Source organism: Falco biarmicus, chromosome 1, assembly GCF_023638135.1.
Source record: "Falco biarmicus isolate bFalBia1 chromosome 1, bFalBia1.pri, whole genome shotgun sequence".
NCBI classification, from domain to species: Eukaryota; Metazoa; Chordata; class Aves; order Falconiformes; family Falconidae; genus Falco; species Falco biarmicus.
In genome coordinates this window covers 124,486,937-124,503,952 of record NC_079288.1, presented here as the reverse complement: position 1 = coordinate 124,503,952, position 17,016 = coordinate 124,486,937, and the positions used below count along the sequence as shown (strand labels likewise).

The window sequence follows — 17,016 nt, the reverse complement described above, 5'->3', positions numbered from 1 at the left end:
TTGTGTGGTTTTGCTGTAATTATTAGAGCCTATTGATTGTCTTCCATTATGTTAATGTTTCCAAATTAAGCAATATGAAACAATTTTCTGCCATGCTGTAACTCAGAAGCCTTAGGGATATTATCTGCAACTTTTACTGCAAGTCTAGAGGCCTCTGTGAATAAAACTTATAATTCACTTCATTGTAAGTTTTTCTCCTGATTGTAATCAATGAACCTTATACTGTGGAATATAAATGAGGTGACAAAGGAGGAAATAACCCTTCTGAGGTAGGAAAAGGGTGATGGTAAAAGGCACAATGAGCATTCAATTGACTTCTTAAACAAAAATACTTTTGCCCTTTCTTTTGAAGACTGGCTACTTTCGGATAATCATAAGCTGTTTGCAGCTATGACCATTTTAGAAAAGAAGAATAATTTTAATGATGAGTCATTACTGTAATTGCTTCAGCATTTCCTGCACTAGTTAAGATAGCTTATTTCTGGCCATATAGTACTTTATTGGCTTTTGAAATACTGTATCATCTGTTCAATTTGTGGAAAACTATCAAAGGAGAATAACTGAATGTTAGGGATGGAAGCACCAAAAGATTTCTGGCAATTATTTCCAAGATCAGCTGCAGTCAACTTGTCCTGATTTTACTTCTTTTAATCTTACTTTAAAAATACAGACATGTTCTCTTTTCATTTTTGGTTCTACAAATTTCTATTAGGATAATTCCTGCCACTAAGTATTCCTGGTTTATAGGTTTGTATTTTATTCTCACACTTTGTATTATTTAATTCGTTCTCAATTTTTGCACTTGATTCTTGACTTTTACTTCATTTCCTATTTTATGTATCTCTACTTTTATTTGTTTCTTCCTCTCTCTCCTTCCTAGATTTGTTCTCTTCCTTACCATCCTAGCTGTTTTATTTTTTTGCTTCTCGTTACTCTCTTTTATATTTTTCCCTTCCACTTTTGCATGCATTTCCTATTTTCTTTCATGTAGTACCTCATATAAGAAAGAGAGAAGCACAACCTGTAACATCACAGACATAATTATAAGGTGAAAAGGTGGTTTTTCTTTTCTGTGTGTCCCAATGTCCTTGGAAATTTAAGGAAATAGAAACATTCAAAGGTGTCTGTGTGTGTCATATGTTTTTGTAAATGAATGTGTAAACACATGCACCAATATTTGTATATTGCTTTTGAAAAGGGGAAGAATTGCCTCAACTTCTTCAAGTAGTCAGAGGATGAGAAATAAATGTATTGGTAAATTTATGGCCATACAAATCTGTAACTTCCCAACAGTTATTTTTTAAGAAAGGTAAAGGAAATAGTTGTGCATTCTGAGCCCTTCCTAGCAAGAATTTTAAATCTGGGAGTTTGCTGGTACATCAGGGAAAATATGATTTTTCTTTTTTTTTTTTTTTTTCCCAGAGTGATCATTACCACAGAGCAAAGTTTGTACGCAGAATCCAAAGGAGAATATCCACATCCTTTGTTTAGAAAATGTAGTAGTGTAGCAATGTATGAGTTAGCTAAATAGCAACTTCTCCCTTGGTTTCTTTTGTGAGGGGAATTGTGGTCATTTTGTTTTCTTTGGGTTTATTTTGCTAATAGATTTTTTACATCATCCTTTAGAGTGATTGACCTATTTGAACTGAAATGTTCTATCTCAGTCCAGTTCTAAATAAGCTAGCTTTGACAGAATGAACAACCACCAAACTGAAAGGAAAAGGCTGAATAATCATAGAGATTGACAGGAATATTTTCACTGAACCTGTGGATGACAACTTACATGCCTAGGATCAGTGGCTTGTTTCCCTTAGTTGCTTCTGTATTTGGGATGAAAAGATAGGCACTGTCAGAATGATTTAAAAAAAAAAAAAAAAAAGCCAACAAAACCCAACAGGATAAAGAACAGGACCACTCATTCACAAGTTCTTGTGTTTGTACACAGAAGACTGTAACCTGTAGCCCACAAGAGGCCTGAACCCTGTTCAGAGTTTGCCTGGTTACAGAAAACATTCCCTGCCTGGAAAACATCCTCACAGTGAAATGAAAGAAGCTTGAGTACCACATAAATCTACACAAGAGATGGGATTCAGCCTCACGACTTACCCATTCTGGGATAGGTTTAATGGTGTGTGTTGCAAGGAAGCCACCACAGAGCCCATTGCTCTGTTCAGCCCTGTTTTCTGTTACAGAAAGAACACTAAAGTAGATTGCAGTGCTGCCTTTACACTTTTCAGGCATACGGAACTGAAAAAGTGAACACAACAGGATAATTATGTCTTAGGTCCATAGCACACCACAGGGTAGACGCAGGGCCACACCACCACAGCAGCTTGATCAAGCATTTTATTGCATGGATGTACCAGGCTGCCTTAGAGAAATAACCTTTAGCAATATGGACGTGAGCCAAACTGTATCACTCTACTGGAGCAAATGCATTGATCAGTGCAGACACAGCCTGTATTTACCAGGTCTCTCAGTCCTAAGCAAGACTTTGAATCCTACTGTCAGCATAGGAATGTTCTGAAGAAGCGCCAGGAGGCAGCTGAAATGTGTTACTCTTTTGGAAACAAACATGACAATAACTGAACTTTCATGGGTATGGATAAACACTTCTGGACAGTAAAAGTTTTTGTTTATTTGTACTAAATCAAAATTAACTTTCTGTTTGTTGAGTCATTTCATCAGACTCGTTGCCTTTTATATTGCTTTATCATGCACTAAGAAGGAGTAAAACAGCATACAAGGTGACTGATGTTGGTTTGCTTTCATAAAAGCAATGAATATCAATGTTTCTAAGATGTGCTACCTATGATGAAATCTTCATAGAGGAAGCAGACTTAAGAGGACACTAGATTTATTACCAAGCAGATGGACACACCCTGACTCTGGGTTTTGTTATTCTTTTTTTAAAAAGGAACCCTTCCATTCCAGTTTGGACAATGAGGGGTAGTAATTTTTGTTTTAGTATAGTAGTATTTTTTTAACAAGTGCAACGGTAGGATATGGGAAGCATGTATCCCCCATTCTCACACTCAGGATGTTAGGAGAAGAACTGGGGTTTTTTTTGCTATCATAGAATCATAGAATAGTTTGGGTTGGAAGGGACCTTTTAGAGATCATCTTTCATTAGGTCAGGTTGCTCAAAGCTCCTGATCATACAGCTGTCTTCTTGGTACCTATCCTAAATAGATCTTTCACATTCAAATGAAAGAACTTATGTTGAGTCCTCTTACAATGATTAATTGGGAAGATTTGGAAATTTTGGAGGTTTTCCTGGAAATTGCAGAATATTTTGGTATCTCCTAAAGAAGAAACTCAGTGAACATAAACACAATCCTTCTCAGTATGGTTTTAATCCTGTACTAGTGACCGCGCTTGCACAGCATCCATATGTCAGATTCTCTAATCTGTGATAAGGATTCACCGACTAAGTGTCCTGAAGAGGTGTAGCCGTACACAAGCCCCGAGATTAAATAACCATTCATATGTCTGACATCTGGTAAGGGCACTCTTTGGGTTATAACTGACAGTGAGTGCATACATCCATTTCAGTGTGAAGGTCAAAGAGAGTAACTGAAAACACTGGTCAGTATGTTTCAGGTAGGCTACGGTAAGGAACAGAGTCTTAACCTGCCTTTCACCAGATTAATCCACTGCTGCTACACCTTGGTATAAATTCATGCTTCTGAGCATGGGGCATTTCAGTCCGCATGATGAGAAAAGGAATTAATTTTGTTGGTTTACCAGAATTCTTTCTGTTCCTTGGCAATACTAATGGTTCAGGTATGTACTAAGCTACTGATGTGGAAGCAGTTAGTTGATGTGTTGTGTCTAAATCCAGGATTAGATATGTAAATTAAACGACTCTCTAGACATGACCTCTGTTTTTAAGGTGGTGTTCACTAGAAAAGCTCCTGACAAACTCTCAGACTTTGAACACAGAAGTTCCTTTCAAGTTAATAATTAAGCCATTTAAAAATAAAGTAGTAGAATGCATTTGATCTAGCTTTTCATTCCTTCTGAGTATGATAAATAGAGTGCCTTGAACAGAGCTGCTTAATTCAAAAGGTTATAGGTGTGAAGTAAAATAGTGCCATCTGGTTTAGAGGAGGAATTCATGCAAGGGAATGCTCAGCCAGCGTTACTCAGAACCATTTACACCAAAAGATAGAGACTACATTAAGTATTGTTTAAATCATTTTTTAAAAATAAGCATACTTTTCAAAATTAAAGAAACTAGATTTTTTTTCTCGTAAAAGACATCAGCAATCTTCATTCATTCTTTTCTCCTAATATTTGGTACTATTTATTTAGAAATTACAGAAGGACAAATATGAGGGGAAAAGACTGAGAAAGCAAAAGGGATTCTAAGTTTAATTTAAAAATTATTCTTCTAAGTTTAAAAAAAATACATTTTTGCAGCAAAGCTTATATAACATTGTCAAAGGCAATTTTAATTTGCAGAATTTAAAAATTATTATTTATGTTTTGAATAAATGCAACTACAGCATTTAGGAAAATCACCTTTTCATTACTTCACTACCTCCAAAGCATACAATATAATTTCAAAATCCTGTTAAATAGGCAAAAGTTACCAAGTACTTTCCTAAAGTCCAGGTGTTAGAAATAAAATTTTTGGCATATTTTTTATTAAAACTCTGCACTGTGCCTTGAAATTTTCTCATTAAAATGGTCACTTCATGTATTTTTCACTTGCTTACCCAAGTATTTTTTCCGTTTTCTTTCTTTTCAGTCTCTCTCTAATACAGAAACTACATACTGGTTTTTAAAATCAAAATTATTATTTTTATGATACAGAAGAGACGTTGGTAAGAATGGAAATAGAGAATATTTCCATATAATAACAACAAAGTCCCTAGAATTGATTTTTCATGTTTCTCTATAAACAAAGCCCTCAACTAGTATCATTTAATTTCTGATCATACGATTGCATAGTGGCTATCAGCAGCTATGATAGACAATTAAGACATTTTTAAAACTCTTTTCAGTCTCAGAAAATACTAAAAGTAGCACATCTCTGAATACATTTTAACAGCTTAGTAGTAATATTTATTCAGTGTAACATTCTATTCATTGTCACATTCACTGTAAAGAAAGAATTCTGTGATAGATGCAGGAAGTGATGTTACTGTAGTTGCAATTACTAATCTTATCTCAAGCATTAAAAAATAATCTTAAGCATCCTGTATTCCATGAATGTAAACATCTTTGAACCATTGTACTAGTGGTGTTTAATTTTCAAAGGTAAATTCTCGCATTTTGTACAATCATAAAGGTTTTGAAATAGGTCCATGGGAAGTAGTATATAGAAACTAGGAAAAACCTAGAAAACGCAATAGAACTGCAAAAAGATAAAAGTTATAGACCTGACCCTTCTACGTTACAGACGGTCAGAGTACGTAAGATGAAATATTGTACCTTACATAACAAAAAGTGAACTTTTACTGGCACTGATATTAAGAAACGTTCGCATAAACTACTTCAGAAAACATACCGAGATTTTTTTTTTTTTCATTAAATCTATTTGGAAGAGCAACCTATGTTGAATTTTCTGGTTCTAATGGGATATTATAAAGTTAGGTAAGATTAATTTCCTAGGAAATACATAATGTAGTCAAGTAAACAGAGCTGGATATGAACAAAGGAATAAGCATAGATTATGATAACCAATTTAAACCTCTTTCTAGTAGTGTGTCAATGCCAGTGTGCGGATACAAAACCTGAGGTCACAAATTGAGGGAAAAGCAGAACCAGTAGCAGTTACATGTGCAAGCGTCATGAATCTAGAGATACTTAGAACTGCCTTTTCCTCATTTTTTCCTGTTCAAATACATGTCCATGTTCAGCCTAAGTATTTTTGGCATATATTTTATAAACTTCTATCATTGCTATCACTGTTACCTGCAAAGATAAAAAGCTTCCCGTGAACACTCAGAACTGCTTGAGCATTACGACAACTATTCTACAAAATGTAAAACCATTTGAACTGATTTTTTGTATCATACTGACATTTACAATTAGAGTTCTTTTCATCAAGATTAAAGCTTGAATAAATTCTGAACCCAAGCAATTTCTAGAAACTATTTTTTCATTTGACTTTTGAGCTCTGAGAGAGGAAAAACTAGGAATCCACTTTCTATAAATACTACAGAAAAAGGAAAGGTGCACACAGCTGCATATGTGACATTGTCAGGGAAGCAAAGCCTCAGCACTTTTTTTTTTTTCTTTTCATAACAATTAAAAGAAGTAGTTAAAACTTTATAGATTTGAATTGTTTTGAAACTAGAATTTTGTTTGGAGAAAGTGTGAATAGAAGTCAGTCAATTTCTTCTAATTTACAGGAATGTAGTATGTTTACATGAACGAATATGCGGTCTTGGAGGGAGTTTATATACATGAATAACCTATAACAACTCAAACCTTACATCATAAGCAGCTTTCCACAGTACTGAACGCACTTCCTTAGTGTTGTCTGTACATCAAGGTTCTCCTAATTCCACTACTGAGAACTCCAGTAACTGTCTGAAACCACAACCTTCCTACATCCAAAGTAAAAGAAACCATCTTTTTACTAATGTGATGAGCTATGCTGCAACTTTTCCTGTCATTACTGTAATTCTTTCCTAACAATATATTTTCACTTTGTTTAATGGTAAGCCATGCTTCACATTATTGTTTGCATTTTCTCAGGAAAGCATCTGGAGATAGATATGTAATGGTGTTACTCTGGTTATAACTGTGTTAAATGACTGCAGAAAAAGAGATAGTACAAAACTATTATTATAATTCTGCTGCTGTTGCACTTCAGTGAAGATCAGGGCTCCAGTTTGCTATATAACAAGATGCAAGGACTTAACAGTGTGAATACCCAGGTGAAAAAAGGGTTGCTAAAACCGAAAGTCATGGAGTGCTGACTTAAATATACCGTATTTTTTATTCCTTTTATTTTATTTTATAAATAGTTTAAGCAATACATAGAAAAAAACCACCAAACTAGGAAAAGCATGGTGAGAAGAGAAAGTAACAAAAAGATGTAAGGAGAAAAAAAGGAGAAAAGATTGGAAGCCTGGGCAGAAAGGATGTTCTGGAGCATTGTTCAAGGTTTACAGTCAGTGGTACATCTGAGCAAAAAAGTGTCTAAGACCATCCTGGTAATGCACAAGCAATCTCCACAGCTACTTCTGCTGGCTACACCCCGCAGCTGATGCCCCTAAGAGTACCTTTCCTAGTAGATTAGGAAAATTATTATTCTGCTACAGGAAACATGCTCACCATATTAAAATATTTATTATAACAGTGACAACATATTTTCTATATTAAGCCCTTGCAAAGCAAATCTAGCATGAAGCCTTACTTCACTTTATCTGTGGGGTCCATTTTTTTTTTCTGCGCAAAGTCTTAGAACCAGTGCACTTGAGCAGTGGTGTGGCATTTCAGCAAAGAGAAGGCTGGGTCGGGCAGGTGCGTTGCATTAGAGGTCAAGCTGGAAAGTTTGGAGCAGGGAAGGAGGAGCAAATGCAAGACCATGAGAGAGGGAGAGTAAGCAGGGGATACTAGTTAAGGCTGATTGAGCACACCTGGGAAGACCACTTCCCAGTACACCTTGGGAGACCACTGAGGGCTTGCTCTGAGGGAGGCACATGTCTGGGGTTTGTTGCTTTTATTAGTTAGAGGAATAAGGCTGTTTGAGTTACTTTGGAGAGTTTTGTTTCTAAATGAGGTCTGCTATATTCTGAAAACAAATGAAGTAAAGTGCTGACCTTCTTTAGGAGAACAGGCAGATGACATGGTTACAGGCTGTCCATGATTTGTAGAGATGGCTGCAAAACGGGGAAGAAGCTGAACTAGCAGAGAAGAAAAAGGAGAAGTTTGGAAGAAGAGTCATTTGAAAGGAAGATGTAGATTGCACTGTAGTAATGAAAAAAACTGTAAGAGTAGGTATCTGTGATTGAGGGAAAAATCTCGATAAGCCTATGTGCTCCTCCTGTAAAGTCAGCAAAAAGCACCAGGGCTGTGTTACTTGTGACTGAGCAGAAGATGGTATGTCAGCAGCAGAGTACTTGCAACTTGTGGAGCAAAACAAAAGGAGCCTGATGGATTTGGAACTAGGTAGGTAGGGGCCTGGATGATAAATCCAACTGCTTAAAAATAGTCTTATACCTTGCATGAAAAAAGGAGCTGATGCTGTGATGACTTGACTGAAGTGGTCCTATCTTTTGTTTTGTAAAACTTAGTATATAAATCCTGAAGAATTCTGGAGGAAATTTTTGCATCCTCATTTTACCCTGTGCCCCTGACTAGTCCTGTCAGAGGGGAAGACATTGCCTATCCAAACTGCAGAAGATCTTGACAGAAAGATGAGTATGCTGGCAAATGAAGCACACCAAATACAAACGATTCGGGACAGGAACAGTTTTAATAGTGTCTTAGTTGTGCTCAGTGTGAAGCAGGTGATGGTGATTGGCACTGAAATGCTGGGTATAGCAAAGAAGGGAAGTCCGTGTGGGGATGAAGGTAAGGTGTGTTAAGTTGTCCTGCTTTCCTCTATACTCTAGTAACTGTTTGCAAGACCATTCTGGTAAACTAACAAATGTTTTGGGAATAGCAAGGCAACTGTAAACAGGACCTGTCAGAGGTAGTTCTGACTGCTGGGTTAGTTACAGGAGATGAAGGTTAAAGGCCATGTTTCTTCAACGGGCTGAGCCACTCTGTGCAGTGTTCTTAAATTAATAAACATAGTTGTGAAGGAGTGATGTTGCAGGAGTCCTTCCCGGGCTAGGGTACTCTGTGGAACATTTCGCTTCCTCTGGTGTAGTGACCTCGGAGCCTTAACAAGTAGATAAAGCATATTGCTTGCTGCTTCAGGTACTATTCCTAGCATGCGCTCTTTTATTCTCGCACTGTATTTGCGCTGTGCCTTGTAACATTTGCCATTCTTTCCAGCCAAAGTCTAATCTAGTCCCTTTTCCATCCTGTTCCTTAACTCGTTCTTTCCCCTATATTTTTTAATTTACGTACTTTTTTGATGTTTTCCTCCTTGAGCACATTCTCATCACCATTCATTTTTACTTCCACCTCACCTCCCAATTCCTTCTTTGTGTCATTTTCTTTCTACTCCCATTTTCCCACATCTCATCTTGTTCTCTTATCTCATTCTGTTCTTAATATTTATATATATATCAGGTTTCCTAAGGTAAGAAGAAAAAGAACTAAATACTTTCCCATTCCCTTCTAAAGGTCTTTCCTCTTATTACTAGCAAACCAGTTGTACTTGCTAAAACAAATTACCAAACCATGTTTTCTCCTGCGATTCGCTTGTACTTCATTTATGTATGTAATGTTAATGATGAGCTGGTTTACAACATACTCAGGCCTAAGTGAAGACATCTGTGTGAGAGCTTGCAAGAAGCCAGTATTTTTAACATTAAGTGATTTTTGGTGGGCACAATTTCTAATTGCAGGTGTCCATATGGAAACTGCAGAAAAGCCGATTCCTTAGTCTGATGACAGCCACTTGGCCAACAAATATTTGCCTGGTGGGAAGCAAACTGAAATATGTGAAACACCTGAAAGAGTGTGAATTAGGAAGTTACCTGTAAATAGTGTGGGGTTTTTTTCTTAAAAGGCAACTTCAGTGATAAAATTAGAGTAAATATCAATTCACTGTTATGTCTATGATTTTAAAAGTTATTAAAACCAACTGGCAACAATGGAAAGCTTGGTCACTTCAATTAGTCCTTCCTTATAAGAAAACTTGTTTCAGTCTCTCTTTAATAAAAAAAAAAATCAACATTCTAAAGGTATAGAGACACTGTTGGAAATGTCAGATACATGAGAAGTGAAAGAGAAATTTCTTTATGTATTCTTTTTTGATGTTTTTAAAAAATGAACTTTCCTCTTCTCACTTCCCATTTCTTCCTGATTGTTGCTAACCATAACTCCGCTTCTTGTAACCCTATTTGAAATGACACACTATGGATCTCTAACCTATACAATAGAAAACTTTTTTTTTTAGAAGTATTATTTATGTAATCAATCCTTCCAAGTTTTCTAAATTAGTGGTGGGTTGTTTTCTTTAACACATTTATTGCACTGTATTTGGCTTGTGTGACAAGTTTTTGGTAGCAGGGGGCTACAGGGGTGGCTTCTGTGAGAAGCTGCTAGAAGCTTCCCCCATGTCACATGAGCCAATGCCAGCTGGCTCTGAGATGGACCCACCACTGGCCAAGGCTGAGTTAATCAGTGATGGTGGTAGCACCTATGGGCTAGCATATTTAAGGGGTGGGGAATGGTGAAACAAATTTCAGCAGAAGAAAGGAGTGAGACTATGTGACAGCAACAACTCTGCAGATGCTGAGGTCAATGTGAGACTATGTGACAGCAACAACTCTGCAGATGCTGAGGTCAATGCAGAAGGAGGGGGAGGAGGTTTCCCTGCACAAATTCCCCTACAGCCCATAGTGAAGCCAATGGCGAGGCAGGCTGTGCCCCTGCAGTGCAGGGAGGTTAACGGTGGAGCAGGTACCGGCCTGCAGCCCGTGGGGAGGTTAACGGTGGAGCAGGTACTGGCCTGCAGCCAGGGGAGGACCCCACACCAGAGCAGGTGGATGCCCGAAGGAGGCTGTGACCCCCTGGGAAGCCCCTGCTGCAGCATGTTTGCTGGCAGGGCTTGTGGCCCGGTGGGAGACCCACGGTGGAGCAGGGGCATAGCGTGAGGAGCCCTCCCGTGAGGGGGCAGGAGCGGCAGAGACAGCGTGTGAGGGACTGACCCCAGCCTGGAAGTTAGGCCTGGTAAGAAGGGAGGAATTGGGGGAAGGTGTTTTAAGATTTGGGTTTATTTTCTTATTATCGTACTCTGATTTGTTTGATAAGAAATTAATTGTTTCCCAAGTAGAGTCAGGCGAGCGATATCTCCTTGTCCCTCAACCCATGAGCTTTTTGTTGTATTTTCTCCCCTACCCAGCTTAGGAGGGGGGTCACAGAGCAGCTTTGGTGGGCACTGGGCATCCAGCCAGGGTCAACCCACCACATGCGCTTTGATGGCTGCCTACTTCAGGACTGAAGAGATTCTTTTCACTTACAATCCTTGAAGTGTTGCTGTCCTCCGAGGCCTCTTTTTCTTTCTCCCTTTGGGAAAGGAGCACTGGTGGAAATGTGAAAACCTGGGAAAATAAGCAATAAGCTTGGTCTTGATGGTAGGTAATGTGGTTTCAATAGCAAATTAATAAGCTGCAGATGTGATTTAGGGGAGAGGGAGAAAAAAAACTGGGGGCACAAGGTGTTACTTATACCCATTAAAAAAAAAAAAAAAAAAAAAAAAAAGAAAAAACACTAACCACCTCACCACAAGGCAAGGATATGTTGACACCATTCAGTGGAAGGTAGATGGGCATGTGAGCCTTTACTGTCCTGAGTTCCTGCACCTTGATGATCCTGTGCGGTATGATTATATTGCATGCTGATGATACACCTGCCTTACTGATGTGATGGATATGTAGTAATACAAACCTTGCCCCTGAAATGTAGGATTTGTTAGATCAGGTGCAGATCTATACTGAGATTTCTATGCTAATATATATCTTTGGATTTGGTAACGTCCAGGAGATGCATTTCTCTTCAGTACTCTACGTTGTACTGAAGATGTGCTTGCGGTTCCAAGCCCTTTTCTAGATAGTTTGGCTTAAAAAATTGTTTCTCTGTCATATTTACTTGGTTTTGTTTATCCATATTTAGTTGCTTCCATTTACCAATGTGTGTATTTTCAAAAATACCCAAGAAATTTCTACCCAGTCAGTTCAGCTTCTCACTACCCTTGTGTTTGAGCTTTTGTGAATTAATTTAACTGTGACTGAGGCACTGTATTAAATGAGTAGATGTAAAATATGACTGAAGCACAAGTGGGACCTGTATTGAAATAGAGTGAAGTTTTCCTTTCAGTGTCCTATCACGTAAGGACATACCTTTGTTCGGACAAATGTGATAAAAACTGCCTATGCATAATAAAAGTTTCACTTCTTTATGATTTACCATATAAAACTGATTTCTATAGAAGTTTTTTGCTGACCATTGCAGGCTTTTATTACTGCTTTTTAGATTTAGTTCATTGTCCCTTAAACCAGTATTTTTTCTGCCTTTGTTCTTCGTGTGTTTGTACAGTTGTCATGGAAGGGATCTCCCAAAAGTACTAAATATCTGTTAAGTTTTTATGAAGTGATAAATTAGTAATGTTTAATATTATAATAATTAGCAACTTCAAATGGATATGAACTAATTCTTATTCTGCATGATTTTTTGTGTATGTTTTCATATCCACAAGTTCAAGATTGGATACGTATTAACTTGATACCTTTTGACCAGCAACCTAGCAAGCTGCCTGCTGCAAAGTCCTGCCAGCAGCAGACATGAGGGAAGAAATTGTTTTTTCTATGGTTAACTCCTTCTTTTAAAGCACATTTTTATTGTGTTTCAAGCCTGTGTGAACAGCATGCTGTGTGCACCTTGGTATCTTAATACATATTATTATTATGTTATGTCTTAATACAAAAAAACTTGCTGTAATCTGCAGACTTACAGCTGCCCTAGGTGAGGAAAGTCTTGGTGTTCATGTGGCTGTGCAAGAGTACTTTTACGTAGGATTCAAAATAGACAAGCCAGTTACAAAGCTTAGAAAATGTAGAAATTAATAAATGGTTTTGATGGAGTTAGGCTGAAGTTCTGTTGAAAGCCTCATCTCCAGGGGTCCTGCTTTCCCTTTTGGGCAAGGGGCAATGAGGGATTTGACCCAATTTTCCTCTTCGGTCTGCTCAAACCTCACAGGCAGGTTCAGTCTTTCAGTTTAAGTTCTCTTTTTATATTGGTTTTTGTCCTGGAAATAGTCTGGCCATTTAGTTAAAGTAACCATTGTTTCAGTCTTACAAATGTGTGTATCTCTCTACTAGAGCAGTGCTATCAGCTCTACTTGGCCTGTCGGTAAATAGTGCCTTGCTGCATCTCTACCAGCAAGCTGCAAGTTTTACGTTGTGCTTTGCATTCCACATCAAGGTGTACGTGAGCAATTTGTCATACAAAGGTTCAAAAAGGGTAACTCATTACTAACTAGATATTGTGATAATTAATTACTTTGGAATACCTGATCGCCAGCTGGTTTCTTCAAAGCAGACCTTCAATATTAACATGTTTTTCTGTTGCACAGATTAGTTGTGAAAAGCAATTATTTTGGAGGATATGTATTGTAAAATTGGAAGTAAGTTCTTACAGTTCAGCTTCTAATTTTCTGTTTTGGCTTTTTTTTTAGTTGAGAACTTATTTACAGTGTATGTATCTTCTAAAAAAACCTGAGTGTGAACTTTTTTTTGGTTGTTTTACTTTATATGGTGGTTAATGAGTTAGTGATCAAATATATGTTTGGAATAAGAGTCCAGACATGGTCTCGGAGCAATTGATGGCTCTTTTTTTACTTACATGCTTGTGTGCATACTTCTGTTCAGAGGTGCACTGAAATGACCCGTGACAGCCACAAAGAGCAAACCAGAACTTCCATATCTTACAGAAACTAAAGTGGAAGAGTTGAAATGCAGTTGCAAAGGGTTTGGGAGATGAAGGAAGACAAATTAGAAATGTGCCAGTACTATCAATTTTACATAATTTAGACACTCATGAATTGCAGCTGGAGAGCTGTGAGGTTTGAGGATTTATTTTTACAGCTCTACATAGAACTCTCATGTGGTAACATGTCTTCATTTGGCAGAGGTGTGTTAAGTAATGACAAAATGGCCCATGTGATTATCAGAGGAGTACCCTGAGTAATTCCCACGTGAAGTTCTAGCACTGAGTTGAAGCTTAACTATGAGAAAAGATCTCATATTGATGTAAGTTCCAGATGGATGGAGTACCTTCTCAACAACTTGATCAAACACTCCGGTCGTTATTATCCTATTCTGTTGGATCCAGGTTTTAAACTTCATTTAACTTCTCTTTCTAGACATAAATGCTTTAAGCATATCAACAATATTAGTCATCTTTTCTTATGTTGCTATTATTTTTCTCATAATCTTATTGATAGGCAAAATAGATTGAGCTTCTATTAATGCACAGTGTGTCTCCTAGTCCTTGTGTACAATTGTGTTACTTTTAAGATTTTTTTTTTTACTCTTTTTTTTTTGTTATTTTTTTTATTATGGTGAAAAGGGGTAAATGTAACATGGCACACATTATACTTCTCTAATTCTACTTCAGCTGGGTGTATCTTGTAATCAGGCCCTTATACCACATGAAGTCAGTCCCAGGTAGATACAGCTTGGATGCTTTTAAAGTATGTTGGATTTGTATATTGTTTGTCACTTATATAGCTTATGGAATTCTTGGCTGTGAGCTATTTTTTATTATTATTCTGCTGTAATAAGGCAGCTATCTGTATGTTACAGTCCAAGTCTATAATGTAGTCCAAAAAGCAAAGTAACTATATGTACAGGTCCAGAATTTCACTAAGACAAGTAAACAAGGAAAGCTTTAGCAGTGGCTTTCTTGAATCAATAGAGTAGAAGATATTTGCAAATACCAGTCATATGGTTGCTTTGCTCTGACACCTGCTGCAGGTCTGAAGCTTGTCAGTGCAGGAGCGTAAGCAGAGATCCATTGTTCCAGCCACTGGGTTAGCAGGAGAAATGTTCGAAGTTATCAGGTTTGAACAAGTTGATTTCTGAGGTTAATGTTGAGCATGTCTTCTGGGATAAACATCTTTGAAAGGTAGCTTATTAATATTCCTATTCAAGGCAATAAACTGATGTTTAGCAGTTACTGCAAAGTGTTTTGATTTCCAAGCGTGATTTTTAACATCTGCTTAGCACAGTTTTGATGTCATGCTGCTCCTATTCAAGCAGAAAGCTTTTATTTGGAAATCAAGGTTTAAATAGAATAACAAACTTAATTGAAAACTGAAAACATTATTTTGCCAGTGGGTCAGGTCCAGCTTCTAGGCTGTATTGTTCTCCTTTTCTTAGTAAAGACTTGTTAATTTTGAATCTTGAAGAAGTAAGGAGGACGGTCAGCAGAACTGCTCCCCTGGACTTTTGAATAGCAGACTTCATCCTGTTCAGAAGCCTGGTTGGCAGAGTCCCATGGGAGGCAGTCCTGAACGGCCAAGGGGTCCAGGAAGGCTGGGCATTCTTCAAGAAGGAAACCTTAAATGCACAGCAGCAGGCTATTCCCATGTGTAGAAAGATGAGCCAGTGAGGAGGAAGACTGGCCTGGCGGAACAGAGAGCTTTGGCTGGAACTCAGGGAAGAGAGTTACCACATTTGGAAGAAGGGGCAGGCAGCTCAGCACAACTATAAGGATGTTGCGAGGTTATGTAGGGAGAAAATTAGAAAGACAAAAGCCCAGCTATAAAATGGGTTGGCCAGTGCTATAAAAGATAACAAAAAATGTTTTTACAAATACATTCGAAAAAAAAAAAAAGGAGGGCCAAGAATAATCTCCATCCTTTATTGGATGTGTGGGGATACGTAGTGTCAAAGGATGAGGAAAAGGCTGAGGTACTTATTTATTTACCTCAGTCTTTAACAGCAAGACCAGCTCCTTCAGGGTACTCATGTCCCTGAGCTGGAAGACAGGGACAAGGAGCAGAATGAAGTCCCCACAGTGATTTCCCCCTATACTCTAAGGTATAAACACTAAGATTTGAGAGACAGAGGTTGTTTGGTTTTCATTCAGGCATCTTAACCCATACCACATCTCCTGTTATAATGACCTAGCAAATCTGGAAACAGTGATCTATTAATTGGCTGAATTGCATGATCTGAATGAATATCACTGAGTAATATTTGAAAAAAACACTGTGTATGATGTGAGTTATTACATATTATATGTTTTTTCAACATGTACAAGAAAATAAAAGATGACTTCACTTTTATGTTTTAGAAGCCTAATCCCTCAATACTCCTAGCATTTAAAATGGCCTTTCATTTTGCAAGCTGTTTCTAGGTTTTCTCATAGTGGAAAATGTTTAAAGAAAAAAAAAAATAGAGAAGATTTTAATTTCACTGCTGAGCATGTTATGACTTTCATTTATTACTTCTTACTATGCACTTATCCTGACACTCGCCCAAAGTTCTGCTGGTCTATACTTGGTTGCAGTCTTTTATCCAAGCCTCTCCTAGTATAACTTACTGTTTTCTCCATTTTGATCTGGAGGCCAGATAGAACTTCATGTTTTCTTTCATCTCAGTTATATTCTTGATAAACCTTCCAATAAAGTGTTTCTTTTGCAGGATAACTGTATCTCACCTTTTGTATTCAATCTCAGCTTAAGTGTTATATAAAGTATGTAACATGCTGGTGAAGTTTAAAGCAAAACACTATTCTCTCTAAATAATCCTAGAACTCTCACGAGGAGGCAGGAAAATGGAGTAACAATTGAGCTAAGATATCTTAATAGCTGTAAATACATACTTATTATTTTAGGTCTAAAAAAAAAAGATAGTTTTCGTCTAGAATTACAACTTACCTTTTCATTGGTTGTATAATTTTGGGGTCTTAATAGCTGAGGGCACATGGCCATGGATTTTTCATTCTGTTGGAGCATGTAAGGAGTCACTTTAAGAATTCAGAGGCACTTTATGCATTACAACAGTTATCTGTGGGCTTAACGGCTTTCAGGGATCTTCAAGGCCCGACTTGGTCAATGTGTAAAAAAAATCATGATGTTTGCTATTTCAGTTACTAGAAACTGATATTTCCATATAAAGAAGGGAAAATACAAGTAGGATTACCTGTACAATAAATGATACGAAATGCTTTTTCGTTTGCTTCTCTTTATTTTCTTTTTGCTTTAGCGATACCCTTTTTACGTCAAAACTGGAATATAACAATGGAAGAGAACCCATTTTTGCAGTATTTGATCACTAGCTTTACATGTAAGAACTGTTATTGGCAATCTGATCAGATTTATATTTTTCTCAGATACGATATGTTTGATAAGTCTAACGGAATAAG

The 17,016-nt window shown here is 37.4% G+C and overlaps 1 long non-coding RNA gene across 2 annotated transcripts in view; it reads left to right on the top strand.

Moving 5' to 3' along the window:
* Positions 1-17,016, top strand: part of LOC130143954 (uncharacterized) — a 631,756-nt gene that overhangs the window by 338,725 nt on the left and 276,015 nt on the right. The window lies entirely within an intron of this gene.